Source organism: Piliocolobus tephrosceles, chromosome 6 (genome assembly GCF_002776525.5).
Source record: "Piliocolobus tephrosceles isolate RC106 chromosome 6, ASM277652v3, whole genome shotgun sequence".
In the NCBI taxonomy this organism is placed as follows: Eukaryota; Metazoa; Chordata; class Mammalia; order Primates; family Cercopithecidae; genus Piliocolobus; species Piliocolobus tephrosceles.
In genome coordinates, this window is record NC_045439.1 from 136,811,568 (window position 1) to 136,838,370 (window position 26,803).

The following is a 26,803-nucleotide window of genomic DNA, read 5'->3' on the forward strand; positions in this document are numbered from 1 at the left end:
GCAGGGTTGTTAAAACCTAAGTCCCTGACGCTTACCCAGTTCCCCTCCAGCTATGCCTGCCCTGCACACCGCCCCAAGGCCTGGCCTCACGTCTGTCTTCTTCAGCCCGTCCATCTCAGTCCCTTGCACTCGGGTACACATCAGCCACAGCCCAGCCCTGAACGACGTCATCACCTTCTCTGTTCCATCTCTGTGATCTCATCCCCGGCACCTCCCACCCATCCTCCTCCACTTATCAGCAGCTTGCCTGCTTCATCAAGAAGCTTCCCTCCGACCTCTCCAAACCTCCAACTGTTCGGAGCCTCCTGCCCTTCCATTTCTGCTAGTGTGATGGGCCCCTGTCTCACTCACCTCTGCCTATGGCTCCAAGCCTCCACCCTGGTCTGCGGACCAACCCCCACCACCCAAACATGATCCCTGACTGTCCGAGCATTCTGGGAGGTGTCATGTGCCCCTGGTGACTTCACCATCCCTTTTCACTCATCCCTGTGAACTCCTGAGTCAATCCTCCACAAGAATCATTCCAGAATTTCTCCTCCCTAAATGTTCACACATGCCTTCTCCCACCCTCCCCTACCACCCACAGCCATCACCCTGTCATTGAACGTCCCTAGGAACAGTGGCTATTTTGTGTAAGCAACCCTGCTCCAGTCCTCTGTTCCCCTAAATATCTACCTCTACACTCATTTTCTTCCACCCCTGGATTTCGGAAGGGGAGCGCCATTGTGTCCAGCTCTTCCCTTCCTTTTCAGAACATGCTTCACACACCGCCTCTTCTCTTTCCCATGTGTTCAACACTAGGTCCTTTCCTGTCAGGGAACATAATTTGGTTTCACTCACAGCTTTTTAAGTTTATATAAGGATCCCTGCTTCCTTTTGCTACTTAGATGTTTTCAATGCCACCTGCTCTTTCCCTACCCCCTCAATCCCAGCTCCTCCAACTCTATGGAAACAACATTCTTAAAGATCATCTGCACCTTTGAGGGATCAGTTCCAGTAACCAGATCTTAACCTCATTCTCCCTAATCTCTCTGCAGCAGCTGAAGCTGCTAATGTTTGATGTCTTCTTTCGGCTCTTTCTCCTTTGCAAACGGTATCTAGTCGCTTTTCATGGTGCCTCTTAACCTTGGAGTCCTCCTTTATCTGTTCACTTTCCTTCTTCAGCCCATCAAAAGTGGGTGTTGAGCAGCTGATCCTCTGTACCCTTTTATTCTCCTCTCTTTGAAGGAAGTGGTCTCCCTTGTGACTTCTAGAGAGATCCATACTACAGAGAAAATTTTCAAATGTGCGATCAAGCCCTAGTCTTTATCTTAACCCCACATAACTCACTTTGAGATGTAAGCATTTGGATTCTCATTGCCACCTCAAATCCACAGGCCCGAAGTTCATCTTCCATCCTCCCCCAATCTTTCCCTCCTCCTCCTTTTATGACTGTGACCATCTGTCACTCACTCCCTCTGTCTTTGTGGTCTTTTTCCTCATATCCCATCCACTCTGGCTTTGATAACTCTGGAACTCATTTTCTCTCCTCCATTTCACAGTCAGTATCCTGGTTCAGCCCCTTATTAACTCATTCTTTAAGTCATGCAATAGTCTTTCACACTAGTCTGTCTGCTTCCCATCTCTTTGTCCTGTGCTGCGCACTACCTCCATGTCAACTTACAAGGGCCATAGAGATTGCCACTGCCTAGATCCCAAGGGATCAGGACCAGCTTCCTTCCTTTAGCCTTCAAAGCCTTCTTCAGGCCAGGCACAGTGGCTCATGTCTGTAATCCCAGCTGAGTTGGGGGATTGTTTGAGGCCAGGAGTTCAAGACCAACCTAGGAAACACAGTGAGATCTCTCTACAACAAAAATGTTTAATATACATTAGTTTATATCAAATACTATGTATACACACACACACAACAAATCTGCAACATCAAGACCTGGTTTGCTATCTCCCAGCCTTACATCCTCGGGCCTTTTCCACATCATCTTCCTGCCCAGAATGTCTAACTCTCTTCTTGGGGTTTGATAAAACACTATAACGTCTAGCAGAAATTTCATCTCCTCCTTGGAGTGCCCGATCCTGAAATCATTTCTGTCCACTCTTTAATCCTCTGAGGAGTGTCTCTGCAATTCATTTGGTAATCATTCATGGACCAAATCATTTGTACCTTATCTTAAATTTCCATTTCATATTTTTCTTATGTCTTATTTTTCCAGCTATCTGCTCCTGTCTTCACCAGTTCTACTTGGCCCCTGTTTCTGAAGCCATGTCCTTATAAGCTCAGGCCTTCCTGATTGAGTAAATGGGGTCAGAGCCTGGGCCCCACAAGCAAGCAGGGACTGGACCAGTCTTATCACCAGTAATGCTTGGGCAATGCCCCCAACAGTTACCCTTAGCAGCCTGTTCACACCCCACCCTCACTGCCATGTGTAAACTCTAGGTTCTGGCAATCTTCTTGCTTGCTTAGTGTTCTGCCTCTCCCTTGGGAGTGAAAGCTGTCCTGAACCCAATAAGGTTTGGCTGTGTCTTCACCCAAATATCATCTCGAAATGTAATCCTTGGCTGTGTCAAGGGAGAGACCTGGGTAGGAGGTGACTGGATCACGGGGGCGGTTTCCCCCGTGCTGTTCTCGTGATAGTGAGGGGAGTTCTCACGAGATCTCATGGTTTAGAAGTGGCAGTTTCCCCTGGGCTTTTCTCTCTTTCTGCTGCCTTGTGAAGAAGGTACTTGCTTATTCTTTGCCTTCTGACACAACTGCAAGTTTCCTGAAGCCTCCCCAGCCATGTGGAACTGTGAGTCAATTAAACCTCTTTCCTTTATAAATTACCCAGTCTCACATAGTATCTTCACAGCAGTGTGAAAATGGACTAATACACCTGCCAACAGGACCTGTGGAAAGCTCCTGGCATTAAATGTGCCAAGGTGCTTACTCCCATGCCTAGCTCTTGCACGTCCAAGCCCCCAAGGATGGACCTTGCTCATCAGTAAGACATCACTCCAAAGAGCTCTCCCACCTGGAACTAGAAATGGTGGCTCACCTGCTTCCCGGTATTTCTCTGCTGTCCAAGCCTTCTGAAAGCCATGCCTTAAACTTAGCCATGACACCAAGACAGAATGCATCAGCCTTTTGGGGGACTGCAAACCAAAACAGTGGAGCTTTTCCCCTTAGGAAGGACTTACACTCACAGCTCAGTTCCCTCCACATCAGGTCCAGGCCTGATCCTTCTTACCTTTCTCCTCCACCTCCCTCAATGCCTAGTCTGTCTCCTCACCAAGCCATGATGCTGAATTCCCAGAATGCTTGGAGCCTGAAAACCTCCCATCCTTCTAGGACAATATCCTCAAAGGGCCGCTTTTCCCTCACCACTTCCACCATGTAGCCTGGCAGACTAGGCACCCAGTAAATGTTGTGTAAGCAATAAATGTTGTTAATTTGATTTTTAAAGGGAAGTGTTTTAGTGGACAAGTGGAGGAGGAAGAGGTGGGTTTTTTGTGACCAGGAAGGAGGAGAGGGCAGGTTTGCATTCCCCTACTGCTTTTTAGCCATTAGGCCCCTTTTTCTGAGTAGTGTTTAAATGCTGGCTCATTTCCTGTGTTTGCAAAGCCCACGGCAAGTATAGTTTGTGCCCATAATAGCAATAAATTATGACTGGAATTGAAAATACAGGCCTAGAAGGAAACCCTAATCATGCTGGTGATTCGCTGGCTCTCAACTTCAGCTGTGACAAGTTTACTCAGAAGCAGCAGTCTATGACCCTGGGGACAGCTGCCAGGCTGAGCCATTCCAAATAACACAGCAAATTGAGAGGTTCCCTGATGTTCACAACCTCTTACATATAACTCGCTCTGGTCACGTCACTAGAAGGCTGTTAGCCACTGCTGTTTTACTCATCCATTCAATGGTCAGAGCCTGGACTCTGACTGCAGGCCAAGCACCACGCTAGGAGCTAGGGATGCTGCCCCTGGCAAAGCTGAGCCCTCGCCCCAGCACAGCTAATATTCCTTTGAGAAGGTGAGTCAGTAAATAACAATATAAATACATCACGGGGCAGGCACTGATGGCACCAAGGGGGTAAAAAAGCAAGGAATGAGAGAGTGAGTAACTGTCAAGGAAGTGGGGGACACTTGCATTTTACATAGGGTGACCCAGGTAAGCCTCTCTGGTAAGATGGAATGTTTTTTAAGAAGCATGTGTTTAAATTTTTATCTTTTTAAAAACTAATATATAATTGTTGTACATATTTATGGAGTACAATGTGATATTTCCATACATGTGACAGTAAGGTGACTACAATCAACAATAAGGCATTGTAATCTCAAAATAGCATGAAAAGAGGATTTTGTATGTTCCCATAACAAAGAAATGACAAATGCTAATTACCCTGATTTGATCATGACATAAGGTAAGATGGCGTCTGACAGATGTGGGAAATAAGTGAGGAAGAGAGCCATTTGGATATCTGAGAGAAAGCGTCCCAGGTAGAAAGGAGAAGAAATGCAATGGTCATGAGATAGGACCCTGCCTGAAGCATTTCAGAAGACCAAGACATCTGGGGTTTTTATAGCCAGTGAGTAAAGAGGAGTGTGGCAGGGGCCCTGGTCATGTAGAGCCTTGAAGGCTATTGTGAGGATTCTGACATTTTCCAGGCATTGGACAGACTTGATCTGACTTGGGTTTTAGCAGGATCACACTGGCTGCTGTGCTGGAAACAGTCTGTTTAGATGGCTACTGTGAAGATCCATGTAAGACACAATTATGGCTTGGGCTGGAGCAGCCAGCTGGTGATGGAGATGGTGAGGAGTAGGGGGCATTCCAGATATTTTTTCAGAACAAAGTTGACTGGATCTTAGAGATAGTTGTTTAAACAATCAGGGTCCCCTAAGACTGCCCAGTGAGTCTCAGTCCATCATTTATTACTGGGCTTGGGGCTTAATGCGGCAGAGAGGTCATCATGCAGAAAGATCAACAGGGCTCATAAAAAGCAAGTCCAGCCGAACATTTGATCTCCACTGACACCAACAACAGAGTTATAGGAGAAAAATTTAAATGAATTTTGTTTTGCAGACAGGTAAGGACAATGGCATTGTACCAGGAAGCAAATGCCTACATAGAAGTCTAATAATTACATAAAAATGCACAAGGATTTATTATATGCTAATACCAATCAATATGCCATTGATGGATGGTTTCCATTATGCATGAGCTGTTAATAAGTGTCCTAGGAAGAAGTGAAAAAGGTTTCCTAGACCAAATGAAGCTGAGAAATGCTGGGTTGAATGCATTTAAACTGGTTTCTTTGTACAGAACTGCCTAGGGCCTTTAATATGTTAATGTGCATCACCATTCTCTAAAAGGGATCTTTATCAAGACCATATGTTTTATTGGTGTTGTTTTAATAGAGCCCCTTCCAAGAGTAATGTTATTTGAAACACTTTAGAGAAACACTGAATAGGTTACAGAGATCACTTGAGTATCTGCTCTGCAGTCTAGCATCCCATAATTCAACAAAAACTTTCCAGGGTTCTACACTGAGTGTTGCAGATATAAAAGTAAAGATTCTAAGTGTCATGTGGTAGTTTATCCTAGAGGGGCTCAAGGTACCTGCTCCACCATCTTCCATTTGCTTTACTCTGGGCTGTCAAGAGTGCTGTGAAGCTGCAGGGAAGAGCTACACAATGAAGCCTGGGGGCGTCCAGCCCACATAGCACTTCTCCATAAGACTTCTCTGTGCCACTGTCCCTCTCCATGAGCAAAGGGCTTTTGAAAAGGCCTCTACTGGATGAATGCACACCTTTCTAATGCACATCCCTCATTTCACATCACCTGCCCGTCTGAACTAAATAGAAAGGACTTCAGGAAAAACCATCTGTGGGACAAGCTTTGTATTGCTTCATGTTACTTCCCTTTGGTCCTCATTACAACTCCACACTGATGGTAGCTAACGATAAGGAAGCTTTTAGGAGGAGATAAATTCTGTCCATGCACCACCCCGTTTAGACAGACTTTTGAAGGATGTGGGTACTGTCATTCAAAATGTAGGATGGAAACTGGAACTTAGTGACCTTCGGTGACCTGCTCAAGATGACACAGATCATAGTGGTAGAGCCAAATCCAAATGGCACCCTGGTGTCAAAGCCTGTCTTCCTGACACACAAATCCCTGGTTTACTTATTGCACAGGCTGTACAACAAGCATCAGGCCGTGCTGGAGACATTCTCAAATTGGCTATTGTAGCTCAGAAACCAAGTGGGCTGGCAGGAGTTAACCCAGGGTACTGTTCAGAGCCTGAGTCACCTGACCAGGCTCCTGAGTGACAGAAGGACAGAGATGTGAAGGAGCCCAGGACACTTTGTATCTTTTCTCTTGTAGTTGAGCTGTGTGCCCTGGACTATGCCCCCAGCAGAACTGGCTCTTGCTTATTTCAATTCTAGAGTTGTTCCTCCAGAAAATATTCTGATGGTGAGTGAGGCAGAGGTTTGCAGACTTCCCAACTGTAACTCAGGGGATGGCTCGGCAGAGCATAACATTTGGGATAGCATGAAGCCCTTGACCTTGACTCAGATGATGGCTGGGACCACTGAGTAGAAAAACACATTGGCACAGAGAAATGTCAGAGTATACAAATGTCAGTTCAATTAAAAAGAAGATGTCAGAAGTAATATATTTTTCATTCTCCCTACAAATGAGTCCATCTATGATATGATAGAAAATCATTTTACACATCAGAAATCCATAAAATCTCTTCAAATAGAGTTTCTATAGCTGAAATATTGCTCTTCTTGGTAGACAGGGAGTTTATCTGCCTTTTTGACCATGACTGATGCTATCCAAAGCAGATTTGCTTTTTGAAAGGATTTGCTTTTAGTTTCAGTTTTACATTCACATATATCATATAAACGATTGTGGTGCCAATTATTGTTTTCTAGGTGTAATAATCACATTTGCCAATATCACTGAAAAACATCATTGAGAAGACAACAGATGCCTATCTCTGTGCGTGTGTATAAAACCCTTATGTTCTACCAAGTTGAACACAGAATTTTAAGCTTGATTTATGATTTCAGTGTCAATGTTGACTCTCCAAAGCCTGTAAAAATGAATCTAGATTATCGTAGTATGCCAGTTTAGAAAGGAGGTCACAGGTCAAGGAATTTAAAATGAAAATATCTTAACTGCAATTTTTTTTAGACCATTGAATGTGCCACTCAGCTAGTTATTTCATAAACATTACTTCATGTTCACAAAATCCACACGGAACAAGTGTTATTATTCTGTTTTTACAGAAAGGCAAACTGGAGTTCAGAAAGAATAGGTGACTTGCCTTAGGGGCACTGCACAACCTGGAGGTGAAAGGGGGATGTAAACCCCAGTCTGTTACTATAAAGCCTAAGCTCCAGGGAGGTCTCACTTGTTGGGTCCAGGTTTTGATCAAATCAGACCCATGTCAATCCCAGTGGAAGCCATTCCAAGGAATATAGCAATCTGAATTATGTGTTAGGTGTGTCTATATTTGTAGGGAGAAGAAAAGGTCTTTCAGTTTTGCTAGTGAGTCATTTAGGGACCAAGTATGGAGTTGCTCTCAAGTTCATTAAAACAATGACACCTGTGATTGGGTCCTCTGGTTCACTGAGGTGACCTCTTTAGAAAAGGCAACCTTTCTGTCCCCATCAGAGACTAGATATTTGACCCACAGGTTCAAAATCAGCAAGTCCTCAAGGCTGTCAGTCTGGCTCTTTCCAAAGGCTTTCCTCTGAAAAGAGATGCTTCCAAAAATTTAGAAAATAAATAAACTTAAGAGTCTTTGAGGTACTACCCTATAAACTAGGAGAGCTTGGATCTCTCTTCCTTGGGTAAAGTACTCATGGTAACCTCAAAATACCCTAATTTTATGATTTGGGGATTATTTCAATAATTTAATGCATGATGCCCCAAAACTTACAGAACAGGAAAAAGAAATATACTACTATCCTTCCTCCAAGCCCTCTCCAGTTCTTCTAATTTTCAGAAGAGTCTACTGATTCTAAGGCCGCTAAAAATCTGTGAGAGATTCTTAGCATCAATTAAATCATCCACTTCCCTTGCTCCTCCCTTCCTATGCAAGGCCATTCTAGTGCATACAACCCAAGCCATTCTGCCACTCACCATGAGGCAAGCCTCCTCCACATTATCCCTGTTCAGCGACTCCACTTCCTCTATTCTCCCCCAAAACAACATCTGACATCCACCCCCTCTTGTTCTCTCCCAGACCTTTTCCTTGTGGTCTTCCCTGATCAATGTAAGAAAGGACTTCTAGCCTCAATACTCCAGCCATATATCCATCCAATGTCCCTTCAACTCAAGCTCAGTGTCTGCTATGGTAGAAAGCTGTCGTCTTTTCACTATGGAACAACGCCTGAATATTTTGTGTTTATGGGTTCTCCAACCAAGTTCCACATTAACTAGACAGGTGTTAAGAGAACAATCTCTCTCCCTTATTCTTAGCAGCACCTACCATGAAACTGACTTTTATCTAATTGAGAACATTTATATAAAGATATTGTCCTAAATGTTACACCACAGACATATTGTAGTCCTCCTGTGTGTCAGTGGAAATGTTGCTTAGGTCATATGTAAACTATTGTGCAATGCATGTGAGTGCTTAATCAGTATAATATGACATTCCAGGTTATATAATTTGATGCAGCACAATTCCCAAACTATCAATTAATGAGCCTTTCTGCTACTTCCTTTAGGAATTATTTCGCTGAAGTAAAGGACTCTGGTTCTCTAAAACAGAGATCAAATAAAGGGAGACATTGCTAAAGGATCAATTTGGGGGCTTAAACAAGCATCTGAAGTAGACCTTTCCCTAGAGGGGAACTCCCTTTCTGGTCTGGAGTGGTAGCTTAATGAAGGAGCTTCAGTTAGTAATTCTGATGATTCTCTCTACACTAGATACATCTACCCTGTTTACTACACTCACTATGTTTTGTCTTCTGGGGCACTGGAAAACTCATTTAGAAAAAGAGTTGAGTCTTTAACAATAAAGGCAGTCATTTAAATGAATAGGAAATTGTTGTCTTTTTTTTCCTGCTGGATTTTTTTATTCAGCTCATCTTAAAGACACAAGGAGTGTTGGGCACAAAAAAGGTTGGATCGGTCAGAAATATGCCAGATCAAAGCAGAAAATAGTCACCAACATGAACCCCAGCACTCATTATTTGTGGGAAAAAGACTCACAGAGATTGACTTCTAGCAAGCTCATGACCTAATATGCCTCCAACCAAAAAGCATCTGTGCTCTTGGATTAACTCAGCAGCTGTACCAAAGTCCAGTAAAACTCATTCATTCTAACAAAGGTCAATCTGGGGCTCATAGAAGCTGTAGCTTATGTCAGAGATCTTTAACTAATGTCACCTCTGAGCTCTTGGTCAGGCAGACCGTCTGCTCTTAGAACCAGGATGGCGAACAAGCCCTGCTCTTTCTCAAAGTGCAGAAGTTAGAAAGAACACAAAATTTTTAGGCAACTGCAGCACAACCTGGCTTATGTGAGAGACCTAATTAACCTCTGATTTTAATATTTTCAGATTGTTGCTTTCTAGGCTTTATAAAAACACAGATTAGCAAATTACCCAACAGCACGCCCAAGCATGAGATAACAGAGCAACTCAGCTGCTAACAGACACAGCCTGAGCACACCTGGTGTGGCACTAGCTCCTTTCACATACAAGATGCTTTTAACCCTCACTAGGCACAATTAGCTATTCCATTCCTCCTGTGATAGTTTCTGGGCTGAGTCTCAGAAACGCTTTCGCTCAGTCCCAAAGTCAGTGTGTGGCAGGTTCAGCATTGGAATTCACATCCACTTGATCCCATGGCTTGAGTTCTTTCTATCACATAGACAGGTCATTCTTACAAACGGGAAGGTGACTGGGCCACAAGGGAATTATCCAGTGAATAACATCAAGAAATCTATCAGGTTGTGTAGAAGTGAACTAGCATAGATGTGCTCTGCATCCCTCAGTGGTCAGGGCTATCCAAACTCAACTTTCCACAGGACAGGGGTCTGTCTCTGCAACTCTCCAGAGGCTGGGCAGCTGGCACTTCGAAGCACTCCTTTAAACAAGCAGCAGCAAAGTGCAGGCAGGTGCTTGAGCCTAACGTGTGTTTTCCTCTGTGTGGGGCCACTCTTACGCTTGCCTTGAAACATGGACAGCAACAACAAGGTAGAGTTTCTCACCTAGCTGCCAGACCCAGCATGAGTCCAGCTGCAACCAGACTGAACCACACAGGATGTCAAGATTGCAGTGACAGACCATCGACTTTCCAGACACTCTTGAAGCGATCAGCCCCTTGGGCACACTATGGCCATCCCTGCACCTCTGTGCAGGCTGTGATTGCCTGGCTAGGGCTGTTCTGAGCCAGGAACTTTAACCAGCAGATGGTTTCCATAAGCAAACACCAGGTGGGCAGAGATACCTTGATGACTTTCTACTTATTGTTCAAAGGCCAATCACTTCCCCAAGTGAGTTCCTGGGCCCAGCAAATCTCTCTGTAGGGTTCTAAATAATGGTTTCTAAAAACAGCTAGAAGATTGAACTAATTATTTAATTAGACCCTTCAAAATAAACAATGCAAATCATAATCATTTCATTTAACCACTGCTCCGCTTTTCAGTAAGTTGTGGCAAATAAAGCCACTGATGTTTATTAGGGTTCAATAAAAGAGTTTCAGAGGCTTTAAACGATTTTTGTTGTTTAATTATCCCCATAAGGAAATGATGAAGCTTTCAGAGCTTAGGGCCATAGACCACACTTGGAGTCCTGTTCTGCTCTCTGCCAGACAGAACTGCTTTAGGTAGGAGCTCAAATGCAGGCCTTAGATACATCCAGGATGAAAAGTAAAAGAATGTTTTTAACATTAGACAAACCACCAGATTTTAGTTGGGACTAATGCATTTGAGGGACAATTGAGAGGAAGCTCCCATTATTGCTTCTGGGATGCACCTGCTTTAGTTCTCCAACTCACTCACCAGCATCTATCCCCTGCCAAACTCAAAGCTTCCTTCAAAATCACTTTGGAGATTTTGTTGATACACAGACTATGGTAACATCTAATCCAGGGAGTTAATATTTTTGGTTTTTGTTGTTCTGTTTGTCAATAAAATGTCCAATAATTCATCATATATTCAACACTACTCAAGCATCTACTCTTCTAATGCTGCATGGAGCAGAATTACTAAAACCACTCCCCTCTCCAGGGATAGTCATCATCATTGTCATCACTGCCTCACCAGCTATACTCTTACCCGCTTGTGGTAGGCCATATGCTGTGCTATGATGCCCTGTATACATTATCTCACTTAATCCTAACAACTCCATGAGGAGGACACCTTTATCGTGATCTTCACCGTACAGAAGGATGCAGAGGCTCAGCAGGACTGCGTGCCACAGTCACACAGCTAGCAGGTGGCAGAGCCTAGACCCCACCCAGGTCTGTCGGCTCCAAAAACCAGACTCCCAGCTAGTCCAGCATGGCTCTCCACCGTCCCTGTGATTTAGCACAGACTAGAGCATGTTAAAGCTGATACTTATGAAGCCCTACCCCAGAGAGCCTCTCCTAGAAGGTCTGGGTGGGATCCAGGAATCTGCCTCTGTAACCAGTGCCTGAGACGGTCCATGTACCATGTACCATGAGGCACCAACCTGTTTTGCACATTTCAGTTAATCTGGATGATTATCAGAATCCATGATAGAGGCTGACAGCTACAGCTGCTGAGCAGTGTAAGCATAGCCCTTCTGCAGCTGGTCCCCAGCTGTACAGTACTGATGGGGAACACTGCCAGGCAATGCCTACCCCAGTGCCACCCCATTCAAACCTACTGTCAAGTGTGTGATCTGAGCCATAGCTTGGCCAGACTGACCTGGTGTCATCTTCTGGCTGGTGGTGCATGTAATCCTGGCCCTGTATCCATGAATTCCATGGGGAACTAGCTGTTGTGTGTACCCACTGTATCACTCATGAAAGCCCTTCATCCCCCAGGACAACTACTGCATGTCACTACTGAATCTTGTCTAGCTCTCATTTGCCAACTCCTGACCTTTCCCATGAAGTCTGGGATTTCTCATCAACGCAGCTGAGAAAATGACAGAAGGTCTGATGAAAGAATAATGAGGTATTCACTAACAAGATGTCCACTGATGAGACATCCTCTGATGGGAAAGGGAAGGCCGAATCACAAGGTCTGTTGATAGATGCTGAGGCCAATGCATGACAGGCCAGCTGATGGAAAAAATAATAAAGTAGTAAAAAGCAAAAGGAATGTATATCCCATAGTGTATCTTCTCTGAAGCCGAGACATTTATTAGCACTAACCACTAGGGGTGAGACAGGACATGTGTAAGTCATTTCAGCAAGCTGAACACCATCAAGTAACTACTTCCTACCACACATAAGTGCACTCGACAAACATTTACACAGCACGTATAATATGCTAGGCACTGTTCCAGGCACTGGAGATATAGCAGTAAATAATATGACAGAATGTCCCTTCCTGTCAGAATGTTTCAGAGCAGAGCTGGGGGACTTGGGCACGTAAAGATACATAAGATGAATTTCCTACTATCGAGGTATACACGGTTCACAGGGGAGGCAGGCAATGTAATTTTAATGCAGGGAAGAATGATATCCTTGCCTCACTTCACCTTTATAATACTCTGTGAGATAAGCAATCATCCTCACCTCTACTGTTCAGATTTGAGAATTGAGGCTTGGGATGTTGAAGTAATTGGCGGCATCACACAGCTATTAAGTAGAAGAACTAGGGTATGGTAATTCAAATGATCCTACACTGAGCACAGTGCATGTAATATTATCAGCATAGGTACCCCTTGTGTTCTACTAGAAAGGATGTTTTAATTAAGTTTATTTAATTGAAAAAGAGATGCATTTGGGAAAATTTAATTCAAATATTATAGAATATGCAATAAAAAGTGAGTCTCCTGCCCACTGCAGGCTCTTCCTGAGAGACAACTGCTAGTACCAATTTTGGAGAATATCTTTACCATAAAACTCTTAATCCACTATGTGCGCATCAGGCAAATAAAATTAATTGTTTGGAAAGGCTGGAGTCAATACGAAGAAAAATTCTCAGAATGACAAGTAGGAACTAATACACCTACATTCCATGTTAATAAAGTTTTTTCTTAAAACAGAAGAGAAAAAGCACGAAATACATTCACACTATGCTATTTTCATCACCCGGGCCTTATGGAATTGTAAGAAATGTTGCCAGACTGATAAAAACACATTGCTGTGTCCAGACAGGTCCTGAATGAGGAGTACATTGTTCAGGGGCCTTTTCAGAGTGAGTTTCCATTGGACGGTTTCTTCCTCTTGCTATCTCAGGCCAAGGACTGTGTCTAGATGTTGCCTGCCTTAGAACACGGCCTTGGCTGCTTATCAGGGACAATTAACATCTGGAGTGGTAGCAAGTAGGTGCCTTCTTTCCCTGCGAATGTACAACTGGACTGAGGCTAAACGGGAAAACCACACATCCACTCTACAGGTTAAAAATCTTCACATCCTCGCTGGGCTAAGACCCTCAGTTCCAGCAGCTAAGGGCTCAATATGGATTCAGCACTTACCCAAAAGTCCCTATGTCGTGGTTTTCCCTATGTAGTGATCTTAGAAGAGCAATGTGAAAAGAGGAGGCTCTAATGATCCTTTTAAGCAGGATGGAGGGACCTGCATTGAGCAGGTACCTCTCTAGGCAAAGGTGCCAACTGAGTTAATAAAAAAGAACTCACACAACTTCTATGGATTTCAGTCTTCACATTTCTAAAATGCCTGGCAAAGTGTAAGAACTCAGTAAATATTGGCTGGCTGGTTGGTTGGGTTACATATCCTTAATACATGACCACTTTAACATTCTAAGAATGGAAACCCTACTGTGTTGATAAACAGCACGTTTGTTTTATATCTTTTCATGCAGTCTCAAGCCACTAAAAAATTTCCCTGGGTTGGCGGGGGGCATGTGAGACCCAGAGTTGAACCAGTATTTAGTTGAACCAGTATAAGATAAGATAACCTTATCTTATCAGTTTCTGGCTCAAGCACTCCAAGTGACAGCTAGAAAGAATGGAACAGCAGGCCAGTGGGCACAGGAGGCTGGGGCAGGAGGCACTGGCATGCTCAACCCTGTAGACCAGTCTGAACAAGGAGGTTCAAGCCAGAAGGTTCCTAAAGGACCACAGTGACCAAAAGGTAGGAATTTATTCCATAAGCACTAATGAAGCAGCATCCCATAATATGTGCTGGTGCCAGGTCCTACAGCTGGATGTCTTGCCCATTGAGGCATTCCCAGTGGTTGGAAAAGAGGATCTGTAGAGACAATGCAAATACAGCACGTTTGCTTTTCTTTCTTTCGTCTTTTTTTTTTTTTTTCCCCCCCGCCTGGTCCTTAAAGCATTTCCTGGTTCTTAACTGCTTATTATTTAGAGAAAATGGTTTAAGGTTGTAAATTTTCCTTTTTTTCTTTTTTGATTAGGCATTCACAGTTATGTCTTAGAAATGAATGGCTGAAAATGATGTATGCAAGCTGGGGAGAGTAGCTAGAAGATACTCATGACAAGGTAAATTGCATATTTAGGAGGCAGAGACAAAGATAGACAGACTCATCAGCCTTGCTCTCGATGACAGTGCTCGAAGAGAAATGAACAGCCAATGTGCAAAGCCCTCCAACTACCCCAGACTCAGCAGGAGACAGAGCATCCCAAGTTGCCAAGGCAACAGCAGCTGAGCATGAGATGAATACAAGTGTGTGTGCACACAGGCATAGTACCAGCACTCATGCACAAACACCTTTCGGTACACAGGGACAGACCTAAAGAGAATGTTCTCCGCTAAAAGACAGATTTCCAACAGTTTCTCTGGGTACATCTCAAAAGTGCTGATGGTTGTTGCTTCAACAAAGGCTTTTAAACACACAAATACAGAAAATAATTAAATTAGTATAATTGACCCTCAACTTTAATTAGCATAATCAACCCTCAATTTTAACAAATTCTATGACATTGCCTTTAGGTCTTTTATTATTTTGATTCCTTTTTTTGTCTCTGCATTCAACAGCATTTAATACATTCACCTTGTACAACCACCACGTGTGTGTGTGTGTGTGTGTGTGTGTGTGTATAGTTCCAAAACATTTGCATTACCACAAAGAAAACACATACTCATTAAGCAGTCACTCCCCAGATTCTTTTTTTAAAAGGAAAAAAAGTCACAGAGCTAAAGCCTCCTTTTCGCTCCAACTCAATTTAACTTGCCCCCTTCCCTTCCCAGAGGATACTGTTCTCTGGAACTTCTAGATGTCTTTCACAGGCATGATTTTATAACTGTGGGGTGTACTTGTGTATATATGAATGTATATATGTAAATATACATGTTTTGTATATCTATACACACACCCCCACAATTATAAAATCATATATATGTCCAAAAATAATTCAAAGTGCCATTTAGTGGTTTTAAAAAATGTTACACAAAAGGAATATTACTTAGCTGAGACTTTTTATCTGACTCAACATTAAGTTATTCAAATGTATCTAATCCATTCATTTAATTGCCATATAGTGTTCTATCTTATACATATCAAATACTTTTTAAATCTACTCTGTTCCGGATGGACATTTAGACTGGTCTCAGTTTTTAACTCTTACAAACAATGCTCCAGTGAACATTCTTATATTTCCTCCTGTATCTATGGTTTTCTTGAGTATATTTGTACTTGTAGATTTGCTGATCTGTAATAGAAAATGACACTAATTTTCCAAAGCGATCTTACAATTTTTTTTTTTTTTTCAGAGACAGGGTCTCGCTCTGTTTCCCAGCTAGAGTGCAGTGGAGTAATCATAGCTTACTGCAGCCTTGAACTCCCAGGCTCAAGCAATCCTCCTGCCTCAGCCTCCCTAGTAGCTGGGACCACAGAGACACACCACCACCCTTGGCTAGCAGCATTGTGTGAAAATCCTCACTTCCCTATATTTTTGCCAACCCTGGGTGTTCTCAGATTTTAATTCTTCCCAATCTAAGAGGTGTAGGATAATATCTCTTTGTGTTGTTGTTGTTGTTGTTGTTTTGAGACGGAGTCTCGCTCTGTCGCCCAGGCTGGAGTGCAGTGGCTGGATCTCAGCTCACCGCAAGCTCCACCTCCTGGGTTCACGCCATCCTGCCTCAGCCTCCCAAGTAGCTGGGACTACAGGCACCCGCCACCTCGCCCGGCTAGTTTTTTGTATTTTTTTAGTAGAGACGGGGTTTCACCATGTTAGCCAGGATGGTCTCAATCTCCTGACTTTGTGATCTTCCCGTCTCGGCCTCCCAAAGTGTCTTTGTATTGTTTTAATTGCACTTTCTTGACTACTAGTGAGGTTGCGCATGTTTTTTATACTCATTTACCTATTCTGTTTCCTCACCTCTGATTTCTCTCTGTTCCTATTTTGTACCCATTTTTCTATGGCATAGTCTTTTTTTTAATTTTTAGGAATTCTTAAATATTCTGAATATTAATCGTTGGTTATGTATAGCAGAAATCTTCTACCTATATGTGTCTTGTTTTTATTTTTTAATTTTTAAAATAATTTCAATTTTTATTTTAGATTCAGGGTATACATGTGCATGTTTGTTACATAGGTCTATTGTGTGATGCTGAGGTTAGGGTTATGAATGATCCCATCACCCAGGTGGTGAGCATAGTACCCAACAGCCTTTCATCCTTTTCCCCACACCCTACCCCCATTGTAGTCCCCAGTGTCTATTATTACCTACTTTATGTCTACGGGTACCCAATGTTTAACTTGTACTTACAAGAAAAGAACATGTGGTATTTGATTTTCTGTTCCTGCATAATTTGCTTAGGATAATGGCCTCCAGCTGCATCCATGTTGCTACAAAGGACATGACTTCATTCCTTTTAATGGCTGCTCAGTATTCCATGATGTATATGCACCACATTTTCTTTATCTAATCCACTGCTGATGGGCACCTAGGCTGAGTCCAGGTCTTTGCTATTGTGAATAGTGCTACAATGAATATACACGTACATGTGTCTTTTTAGTAGAGCAATTTATTTTCTTTTCGATATGTAACCAGTAATGGGATTGCTGGGTTGAATGGTAGTTCTGTCTTAAGTTCTTTGAGAAATCTTCAAACTGCTTTCCACAGTGGCTGAACTAATTTACATTCCCAGCAACAGTGTATAAGCATTCCCTTTTCTCCATAGCCTTGCCAGCATCTGCTGTTTTTTGACTTTTGGTAACAGCCATTTGAATGGTGTAAGATGGTATCTCATTGTGGTTGATTTGAATTTCTCTGACAATTAGTGATGCTGAGCATTTTTTCATATGTTTGTTGGTTGCTTGTATGTCTTCTTTTGAGAAGTGTCTGTTCATGTCTTTTGCCCACTTTTTGTTTTTTTTTTTTTTTAAGGCAGAGTCTCACTCTATCACCCGGGCTAGAATGCAATAGCTCGATCTCGGCTCACTGCAACCTCAGCCTCCCTGGGTCAAGCGATTCTCATGCCTCAGCCTCCTGAGTATCTGGGATTACAGGGGTGCACCACCACATCCAGCTAATTTTTGTATTTTTAGTAGAGACGGAGTTTCACCATGTGGGCTACGTTGGTCTCAAACCCCTGACCTCAGGTGATCTGCTTGCCTTGGCCTCCCAAAGTGCTGGGATTACAGACATGAGCCACCACACCTGACCTTGCCCACATTTTAATGAGGTTGTTTTTTGCTTGATGAATTGATTAACGTTTCTTATTAATTTTGGATAACAGACTTTTGTCGAATGCACAGTTTGAAAATATTTTCTCCCATTCTGTAGGTTGGTTGTTTGCTCCATTGATAGTTTCTTTTGTTGTGCAGAAGCTCTTTAGTTTATGTTTCACTTATCAAATTTGTTTTTGTTTCAATTGCTTTTGATGACTTTGCCAGAAATTTTTTCCCAAGGCTGATATTCCAAGTGGTGTTTCCTAGGTTTCTTTCCCTAGGATTCTCATAGTTTGAGGTTCTGCATTTAAATATTTAATCCATCTTGAGTTAATTTTTGTATATGGTAAAAGGTAGGGGTCCAGTTTCAGTCTTCTGCCTATGGCTCACCAGCTATCCCTGCACCATTTATTGAATAAGGAGTCCTTTACCCGTTGCTTATTTTTGTCAACTTTGTTGAAGATCAGATAGCTGTATTTCTTGGTTCTCTATTCTGTTCCACTGGTCTTTATAGTATAAATTCAGGTAATGTGATGGCTCTGCAGCTTCGGTCTTTTTGCTTAGGACTGTTTTGGCTATTCAGGCTCTTTATTGGTTCCATATAAATTTTAGAATAGGTTTTTCTACTTCTGTGAAAAATGACATTGGTAGTTTGATAGGAATAGTGTTGAATCTGTAGATTGCTTTTGGCAGTATGACCATTTTAACAATATTGATTCTTCCACTTCATAAGCATGGGATGCTTTTCCATTTGTTTGTGTCAACTATGATATCTTTCAGCAGTGTTTTGTAGTTTTCCTTCTAGAGATCTTTCACCTCCTTGGTTAGATGCATTCCTGGGTATTTTGTGTGGGTGTGGATGTGGCTATTGTAAATGTTATTGCATTCTTGATTTGGCTTTTGGTTTGAATGTTACTGGTGTATAGAAACGTTACTGATTTTTGTACATTGATTTTGCATCCTGAGACTTTACAGAAGCCATTTATCAGCTCCAGGGACCTTTTGATGGATGCAGCCTTTAGGGTTTTCTAGGTATAGAATTGCGTCATCAGTGAAGAGAGACAGTTGGACTTCTTTTCCATTTGGAAGATTTTTATTTCTTTCTCCTGCCTAATTGCTCTGGCTAGGACTTCCTCTCTTATCTTTTAACTTAAGTTTAGAGTGTCCTTTTATTAAGGTTTTAATTTTAATGTAATCAAGTTAGACTACATTAAGAGTTTCCCTTTGGGTTTGTATTTTTTCACTACATGTTTTAAATTTTCGGCTTTTAATACTCAGGATGTTAATCATCCTGATATATTTATACTGTGGTATGAAGTAGGGATCTGATTCTTTTTGTCCCTTTCATTTGCTGATAGTTTAAGCACCATTCATTAAATGAATCATTTTTCCTTGTTAATTGTAATGTTGTTGCTCTCATTTAGCTGTCTGTATATGTATGTTTTTAATTTAATAGGCTTGGTCCATGGTAGCCAGCCTATATGTATATGTATGTTGGTTTTTGAGCACATTAGGCAGTTCAAATAACATCTATTTCTATATCCTTGTGCCAAATCACATGTATTAATTACTATAATTTTTAATTCTGATAACAATCAGGATAAGTTCCCTCCTGTATGATCCCCTTACACGAAACCATGTTAATTATTCTTGGTCATCTACTTTGCCACAAGAACTTTAGAGTTATCTCATATAGTCCCCAACCCCCATGAAAATCCCTGTTTTGTTTTTATTGCAATGGAAGTGAAATTACAGGTATATTTAGGCAAAAAAATATCTTTATGATACTGAATCATCCCATCCATGAATACAGTATATTTTACCCTTTGTTTAAATATCTTATTTTATGCTTTTCAATAGAGCTGTATAATATTCTTGATAAAGATCTTTGTCATATTTTTTCCTTAGATACCTTATGGTTTTGATTACTAGTGCAAATATTCACTTTCTTAAACATTTTTCATTTGCCACTTGTTTTTGCTTATCTATAGAAATGTTAAGATTTTTGTACATTGATGTTGTAGCTGTTAAACCTGAATATTAATAGTTTTAAAATTATCTCTTTTTTAACATTGATAATCTTATCTGCAAATATGGGCAATTTTGTTTGTTCTTTTCTAATCTTACTTTGTTTCCTGTCTTATTAAGTAGCTAGAACATCCAGTGTAATAGTAAACGAAAAAGGTAAAAGAGAATATCCTTAAATCATTCCTAATATAAAGGTTCACAATTAAGTACAATATTAACCATGTGTTTGGTTCTTGAATTTTCTGTAGACATTCTTTATTGGAATAAGGAAGTTATCTTCTATGTCTAAATTTCTATGAGTATTGCTTTGTAATTTTTCTTCTTTTTAATCATGAATGCATATTATACTTTATGAACTGCTTCTTTCCCCCATCTTGTGTATACAGACATGTACAAGTTTTTTGTTTTTTGTTTTTTTTTTCCCCCAAGAAAATCTTTCAAGGTATGTATAACTTTTTTTCTCCAGGGTCAGAAACACAGTCTTAAAAAGACTAAAGCTCTAGTTTCACAGCCAAGCTAGGTCTGAGCATCCAAGGCTGTGTCTGCTCTTCCCACTAGGGACTTCTGCAGACCTCACAAGAATATAACTACTCTACGATTGTCTGCCAAAATGTCTTGACATTGTCTTAGTCCAAAGTTATCACTAAGTTTCCACCGCAAAACAAAATCTATTCTTGTGTGAGTTTGAACTCCTAACCATTAGCTTCCTATGACACTAGCTATCCAATAGAATCATTATGAAGGGAAAGGGAAATGATACTGATGCATGGAACCCCACATTATTCCATGGGTTCCTCACCAGGAATCAATGAGGTCAGCATCATTTGTATTTTACTGGCAAGGAAACTAAGCCTCAAGAAGGTTAAATAACTTGTCCAAAGTCTCACACTACATAGCACTGGCAGTGGGATTTGAACCCAGGTCTCCGTGCCTTCCTCTGCTTATGTTGCTCTCCCGTAAATGACCACCCACACCCAACAGCATCACCTCTGGCTCCACAATACATACTTCACAGAGCCAGGAGAGCCGCTCCATTTTGTAAATTAGTGGTTAGGATTAAAAACCACCCACTCTGTAGAGTGTTGTGCATAATGTAACTAAACACAGAATATCATTCACTGTAGTCTACAACCTAACAATGAAGGCCAGCAGATGCTGAGATGAATTTTTCCTATCTGGGAATGAGGGCAGGGTCCCAAACAGGAGTCTCCTTCTGATAGCTGTGAGTACCTATGCTGGGATGCCAGGCCCAGCTCTCCTAGGCTTAGACAGCAGCAGCATCCAGGCAAGGCCCATGTCTGCAGGGGCCCTACAGAGGACAGAGTTCCCCATTGGTGGTGATGAGCAGGCTGTGCAGAGCACGGGAAGGGAACTCAGGTGTACCGATGCCTAAGCTAGAGGGCTTTCATGCATTATCTCATTTAATCCTCAAAAATCTTGCCAAGTGGAAAGTAATGGTTTTACAGATGATTGGACAAAAGCTTCAACAAGTGATTTATCCTAGACCTCCACTTGAATGGTAACAGAACTGGATTCTGAAGGCAGTTCACTCTTCTCTTAACTCTGCACTTCATCAATCACCCGATTTTATAACCGATTTTCTAAAACATGATCCTCCTTAAGGACAACACAACGTAGCTACTGTGAGCATGGACTCTGGTCAGGCTGCTTAGTTCATTTTTTAAAAAGCAGATTCCACTAAGGGGTAGACTGTTCAATTCAATTTCCAGCTTAACATTTTACAAACTGTGACTTTGGGCTGGTAATTTAAACATCTCTATATATCCATAAAAATTAAAAGTAAAACATTTTTACAAAATCAAAAAAAAAAGACAAAATTTTAAAAAGTAAAAATAATCTCTGGGCCTCAGTTTCCACATGTATAAAATGAGAGTAATAACAGTACCTACTTTGAAGAGTTATGAGGATTCATGGGTTATTATTTGCAAAAGCCTTAAAACAAAGCCTGGCACATATTAAGACTATGTATTAGTTATGTATTACTACATAATAGATTATCTTAAAACACAGAGGCTTAATACAATAAACATTTATCACATCACACAAATTTTATTTGTGTCAGGAATTTAAGTGGGTCTAGCTTGTGGTCTCTGATGAAGTTGCAACCAAGACATCAGCCAGGGCCACAGTCATCTGGAGGCTTGCCTGGAGCTGGAAGATCTGCTTCCAAGGGGGCTTCTTTTCATGGCTGGAAAGTCGGGGCTGGTTGCTGGCAGGAAGGCTTAGCTCTCCATGTGGTCCTTTCCACAGCCTGCTTGGGTGTTCTCACAACATGGTGACCAGCTTCCCTCCAGAGCAAGCGATCCAAGAGAGCAGGGTAGAAACAGCAACATCTTTTATGATCTAGCCTTGGAGTTACAAATCATTAATTCCATATTATCTTATTGGTTATACAGGTCAGCCTTATTCGTCATGGAAGGGGACCAAACAGGGGTATGCATATCAGGAAATGAGGATTATTGGGAGCTAGTCTTGCAGGCTGGCTACCATGGACCAAGCCTATTAAATTAAAAACAAAAATGGATCTTAACTATGCCTGCATTCTAAGTGCCTGGAATATCATGATAAAATCAATAAATATTTATCTGAAGAATGGATGTGTGGATGAAAAGAGGAAATGCCCACGTCATCTCAGCCAAGTTCTATTTAGTGCTCCTTTGTTTTACTATCCACTTTCTGAGCATTTTCCAAGGAAGGAAGTATTTGCTCTCAATTTCTACTCTAAGTCATTATCTCTATAAACTAGTTCTCAAATTTCATCTTCATTTAAAGTGTTTGGAGTGGTAACCTCAAACCAAAAGTGCTCTGTAACTTTCTCTTTCATCTAAATATATCAGTAAAATACTTCCTCTGAATTCAGAAGGCTCAAAACAAAGAAAACTGAAATTTTATGTGTTGGTTGAAATGTTTGCACTAAACATTCAATTCGTACAAAGACTAGTATGCGTCCCAAGACAATTGTGGGCAAGCTCCTTCTTGCATAAAGGCAGAATTTCTGCTTCCTCTTCTCCCAATCAACGCTGTACTTAGGAGATAAGACTGGCTGAAACCAAGTGGAGACTGCTTACTGAAGCCAGTGAGTCTAGACACAGGCCAGGAAGGTCATACCTAATGACTTAACAAATGACCATCTCTATAAGGGGCCCTGGATTCCCTTCGAGGTTCCTTAGACTCTTGTTTCTCAAAATCATCATACTTGGCAGCTTTTTTCACAACAGATCTATGCCAGAAGAGTTCAGATATGGGGAAATGCCACAGCAATAGCCCTAGGATGGGAACTTTCCAATAATGTTGACAGTTCAACCCAGGATTATAGCTGTGCCATTGCCTTAAGTCACCCAAGTTGGGACCCTTGGCTCCTGGAGAGCACTAATGGTGTGTATCTTCCAAAATGCTAAAGTTGTCACAGAGAACATTAGACAGGAGTTAAACAGGTATGACTGACAGTCCTGAGAAGCTGTCATACTTTCCCTTGTCCCTTCTGGTAGCAAGGGAGCATAAATGACCACATCTTGACTGTTACTGGGCATAGAGAGGCCTCGTGAGAGCACAATGATCCGTGTATACAATCCTGCATGCCAGACGGTTGACCTCTTACTCTGGGGAGATGCTAACATGGTTTAGAAGATCAGTGGCTTTCCGTTTTAACCCTCAACAGATCCTTGAGCATATCAAGGATGCAGTAGCAAGGAAACACAAAAATCACGTATTCAAGGTCAAGAAAGGAGTCACTCGAGGTGATAACCTTCATGAGGTCAGAGCTGATAACTCTAGAACCCTGCTTCCCAGTATGAATGTACAGTGAAAGCCAGTAAATATTGGGTGGAAATGCTCATCATTACCAATATAGTGCATTTGTTAAATCTTGATTGAATGATGAAGTCGTTAATGAATTCAGAACACTCCTCCCCATTTTACAGTGGCTTCTTTGATCCTCATTTTGTTTATATGCTTATGGACAAAACACTCACCTTGACATTTGCCTTTTAGAAGGGCAACAGCATGACAAATCCAAAATGGAAGCTAACCTTGAAGTATGAATTAGAACTTAAACTGTGAACTCCTGTGTCACAGGGTAGAGCTCCAGACAGAAAAGTCCCTTAAGGGATTATTGGAAGCCATGCACGATGGGCTTATGAAAGTCTATCAGTGATCACTCTGGTGCCATCCCAACAATTTTTTTCTATCTATTTCTTTTTGTCATATTTGGACTCATCATTCTCAGATTTACTATCTTCTACTTTGGATTACCCTCAATTCAACTTATCTAGCTCTACGCAAGCATAATGAATAAAATCCCACTTCATTATATGTGCATGTAATTAATTCTTGTTCCTCATCCAGAGCTGGGCCGTGCAGTGTAGCAGCCACTAGTCAGATGGGACTAGTCTAAATTGAGATGTGCCTTTAGTGTAAAGCACAAAGACTTACATGCAAAAACAGAATGTGAAATCTCTCATTAGTGATTTTTCCTATTGGTTACATACTGAAATGATATTTGGGAAATCTTGAGTTAAATTAAAAATATTAAATTTGATTTTATCTGTTCTCTTTTAACTTTTGAAACATGGCTACTAGAAAACTTTAGATCATTCAAACGTCTTGCATATGTCTACTGGATGGCACTGAGCCAGATGTTCTAAATCAGGGATTGTATACTGGCAGCTGAGGCCCACACAGGACTAACAGACATAGTTTGTATGATCTACACAATGTTAGCCTAAAAGGTGATTTTAATTTCAACAATTGTTAACACATATAAAATTGGGCAATTTTTTTTTTGAGACATGGTTTCGCTCTGTTGCCCACATTAGAGTGCAGTAGCACCATCATGGCTCACTGCAGATCTCCTGGGCTCAAGTGATGCCCCACCTCAGCCTCCTGAGTAGCTAGGACCATAGGTGCACACCACCCTGCCTAATTTTTTGTAGACACAGAATCTTACCATGGTACCCAGGCTGGTCTCGAACTTCTGGGCTCAAATGACCCTCCGACATCAGCCTCCCAAAGTGTTGGGATTACAGGCGTGAGCCATTGCACTTGGCCAAAATCAGACAATTAAAAACAAACATACCCTGCATTCTCTTTAAAAATAAAGAAATCTGGTAACCCTGGGCCCACACACCTATATGGCAAGGATGGCCTGGTGCTTAGTAGGAGGTGCCCGCTTTGCTGCTGCACCAGCTCTCCAGCTCTTCACTGTCCCCACGGGTTCTACTGCTCCCCAACACTGAGGCCAAAGTCAGCTGCCATTTTGCACCCTATTCCCAGCCAGCATCACATATGTAAATTCCTCTCCTCGCTTCTGTAGGCATTTGAGTTTAAGAGCTATATTCTAGAATGGGGGATAGTGGGGGGCATTCTAGGCAACAGCAAATGCATCAGGAAGGGTCTGATCATGCTATGTTCAAATTAGAGAAAATATCTGGAAAGGCAGGTGGGTTTCAAGTAGACGTGCTCAACACAGGGGCTTTTTTGTTTTTTGTGGTTTTTTTTTTTTTTTTTTTTTTTTTGAGGCTGAACATCTAAGTGGAAACGTCCCGGGGGCATTTGGTAATAAATAACTGAGTATATATAGGAAGGAGCTGGAGGTGGGTGCCTTAGGAACACCCAGAGGCAAGAGGGTTAAGAACAGCAGTGCCTTAGGGACACCGAGAGGCCAAGTGGAAGAGAGATGAAACCAGTTTAGGAGTCTGAGAAGGATGGTCAGAGTCAAGAGGGAGGTGTGCTGAGAGAGTGAAAGGTAGGAAACCAGGCTTCCCAGAGAAGCAGCCAACAGCAAACACTAAGTAACACCAGTCCTTTGCTAGACCCCATAGTGGCCCTGGTGCTCCTCTTGTCGTAACAGCATTGCTTTAATTCTGGCAAAGTTGTATGAGAAAGAAGAAAAAAATCTATTAAAAGCAATTCCACAAAACTCTAGCACTCTGACATGTCTTCAAAACAAATGCTGCCTTTCCGTGCCCCACATTGTAAATAGTCCCACTATCCATTGTTTTTCCCCACCCCCCACAAAAAAAAAAAAAAAAAAAAAAAAACACAAAACTGCCCATTTCCTTCATCTTAAAGCACCATCTCTTCTCCCCTCCCCCCGTCATTTAAAAAATCTGTGGTATGTGAAGGATAGAAGTGGTAAGCAATGCATTTGAAAACACACATATGGACTGAGCTCATGGGTCATCTGACAGTGGATTTTGAAATATTCTAGATGATTAGAATTCTGCAGCTATTCTTTTCTAGGCAAATGGAAGAAGTTTTTATTCTCATAATCTTTTTACTCTTGGCAAATATTTTCCCAAGTGATTATGTTAGAGCTGAGGATTCAGACTAATTCTGTCCTCTAGTTCATTTGATAATCTATCACTGTGACTAAAATATAATAGAGATGACAGATGCTTATGGATAACTATTTTGTGATATTCATTCATGTCCCTGTGTTGGTATCAGCAAATTGTTTTTTATTAGTAGATAAATAACACTTCAGTTCTTCCATGAAATGATTAATCTAAGTAGAGCCAAATGTGGACTTCACGGTGATGTAGCGCATCGAGGTAATGGAAATCTCAGGACTTCTCATTATGGTCTTATTTGTACCATGACTCTGCAACTCTTTTCCAAATATCAGTTATTTGAGTCCTCTACATTCTTGTTATTGGTTGTGATTGCATCCTATTCATTTTTATAGACTGAAAAATCTGGAATGTTTTTACTAATCATTCAATCATACAGTCCATATTTACTGTGGACATACAGTCCATAAGTATCTGCTCACATGTGGGCTGGAAAAGGGGCCACAAAACTGCAGAAGGTAAGGCTGATGCCCCAGAGTTGCTCACATGATAGGAAGGGGACTATATATGTTACAGATTATAATACAGTATGTTAAGGGCTGCAGGAGGAGTCCATATAAGGTACAGAAAGAAGATGGAACAGGGAAGATACAGAAGACAAGAAGAGCCTAAAGAGGAGGTGGCAGCTGAGTGGGGTCCTAAGTAAGAATACACTTTTGCGACAG

General features: G+C 41.6%; 1 protein-coding gene and 1 long non-coding RNA gene across 4 annotated transcripts in view; both read right to left on the reverse strand.

The window, feature by feature from the left end:
- Window positions 1-26,803, reverse strand: part of SLCO3A1 (solute carrier organic anion transporter family member 3A1) — a 315,736-nt gene that overhangs the window by 151,481 nt on the left and 137,452 nt on the right. The window lies entirely within an intron of this gene.
- The window catches only part of LOC111548378, a 74,617-nt gene continuing 67,985 nt past the window's right edge, over window positions 20,172-26,803 (reverse strand). Inside the window, exon 2 of the long non-coding RNA XR_002733385.1 lies at window positions 20,172-22,136. This is a non-coding gene — a long non-coding RNA (uncharacterized LOC111548378). The remainder of the gene's footprint in view (window positions 22,137-26,803) is intronic.